We start from the raw sequence: 2500 nt of genomic DNA, 5'->3' as shown, positions 1-2500 counted from the left end.
CGAGTAGACGCTTTCGGTGCGACCACCCGTGCTCCCAACTGAGCTTGCCGCTGCCGACAGAGGCCCGGGAGCGTGCTGTCGTGGCATTGCCGGCGGGAGACAACACGCGCCACCTACGGTGACCGGCAGCTCCAACGCCAGCGCCACAGAAGGACAAAAGCCCCACTTGGGTGCCGAAGCGAACTCTCCCAGCACAGCGCACGCGCCAACACATCCGCACAGCTGCGATACAAACCACCAGCGAGAACCGCTGGGGCGACCGAGCAGCAGACGGCGTCGCGGCGCCGAGCGCCGGGCGGCGGCGCATCCTCAACGCACACAGTCCTCAATCGGACCAGCACACTGAAGATGTCCACCGCGCTTCGCACCGGGCCCGCGAGGACCTACTTTGGCCGCACGGCGCCGCGCGCAGGGTGCGCCGGCGCGCAGCTGCGACGCCTGCCGCGTCCGTCGGCCGGCGCGCCTGCCACTGGCCGCCCCCACCAGCCGGCTGTAGCGCGTGCGCCCACGCACCGCGCGGCCAGCACGCCGGGAGGCGCCCCCTCACCGGCCGGGGACGGTCCCACCCAGCCACCGCCGCGTATCGCTTCACACCCAGATGCCGTTCAGTTTCGTCGGCATGGTGGGTATCGCTGGAACAACCGGTTAGTACCTCAACCTACCGTCGCCATCACCGATTCACCCCTAGCGAGAACAACCGCACCACAACGGGTTACCATTTGTTCATTTGCGTAACTTCACCAGAAAACGTATGCGTCCATCGCCATTTGCAACTTCCACGATTATTGCATGCCTGTGTCAGGTGTCACACCACACTACGTCTGCCCACATACACGCAACAAAATGTGCACGCCTAGACAATACGTGGAAGGTGGCCCCCGTACGTATGCGATGTCCATTGCTCGAACGACTGTCAACCGGCCTCTGTAGCATGTCGCAGATATGGAACGCGGTGCACCATGCTATCACGGTGTGTGAGGAGAGACGACTAGGTCCGAATACATCAACAGACAGCTCATGCTGATCGCCATCCACGGCGTCCGTTCCTCCCACACGTCTCTATGGCGTACCACACTGCAATCCAGCTGTCATAGGGAGACGACACGTAGCTGCGTGCACAATATTTGCACTGTATGGTCCGCCGTTTTTGGGCGCAGTCGTTGTACGGTCACACATGTGCCACGATGTATCATTCAGTACATAAGGACGAATGTGCAGTACAGATTGTGGTTTACGCGTACGACATCAGCGGACAGTTGACACAGGCCGCACCACAACGTAGCCTGAGTACGTCGCATGCGAAGGGCATTGAACATGCAAACTTCTCACCAACCAGCTTGCGAAGGCAGGGGGCAAGGTGGGGACGTGGGGAGGTGTGGGGGGGGGGGGGGCGCGGCATGTACGTCCTGCTGCCATCCACATTACAGTGTACAGCAGGAGCATGTGGAAAGTCAGCAAGACTTGCAAGGTGTTTAACATGAAGCGATACACAGGGGAGCGGGCAGTGCGAGTAGCGAACTATATTGCGAGGGTTGCGGGTGGGCAACACTACACTAATTGAACGAGTCGTATAACAATTACAGAGCAGGTTTAGGCGACAACGTGGGTTACGTTAGCGGACAACGTGGGTTACGTTAGCGGACAACGTGGGTTACGTTAGCGGACAACGTGGGTTACGTTAGCGGACAACGTGGGTTACGTTAGCGGACAACGTGGGTTACGTTAGCGGACAACGTGGGTTACGTTAGCGGACAACGTGGGTTACGTTAAGGCACAACGTGGGTTACGTTAAGGCACAACGTGGGTTAGGTTAAGGCACAACGTGGGTTAGGTTAAGGCACAACGTGGGTTAGGTTAAGGCACAACGTGGGTTAGGTTAAGGCACAACATGGGTTAGGTTAAGGCACAACATGGGTTAGGTTAAGGCACAACATGGGTTAGGTTAAGGCACAACATGGGTTAGGTTAAGGCACAACATGGGTTAGGTTAAGGCACAACATGGGTTAGGTTAAGGCACAACATGGGTTAGGTTAAGGCACAACATGGGTTAGGTTAAGGCACAACATGGGTTAGGTTAAGGTACAACATGGGTTAGGTTAAGGTACAACATGGGTTAGGTTAAGGTACAACATGGGTTAGGTTAAGGTACAACATGGGTTAGGTTAAGGTACAACATGGGTTAGGTTAAGGTACAACATGGGTTAGGTTAAGGTACAACATGGGTTAGGTTAAGGTACAACATAGGTTAGGTTAAGGTACAACATAGGTTAGGTTAAGGTACAACATAGGTTAGGTTAAGGTACAACATAGGTTAGGTTAAGGTACAACATAGGTTAGGTTAAGGTACAACATAGGTTAGGTTAAGGTACAACATAGGTTAGGTTCGGTTACACGTTGTTGTAAGGAAAGGTGTAGGGGGGGGGGGGGCGGGGGCGGCAGGTTCGTTGATAGTGATTATAGTAAGTGAATGCTTGTGACATGATCAGATTTGTCACGTCAG

The sequence above is a fragment of the Schistocerca piceifrons genome, unplaced genomic scaffold, assembly GCF_021461385.2.
Source record: "Schistocerca piceifrons isolate TAMUIC-IGC-003096 unplaced genomic scaffold, iqSchPice1.1 HiC_scaffold_943, whole genome shotgun sequence".
NCBI lineage: Eukaryota > Metazoa > Arthropoda > Insecta > Orthoptera > Acrididae > Schistocerca > Schistocerca piceifrons.
Note: the sequence above shows the minus strand (reverse complement) of the source record.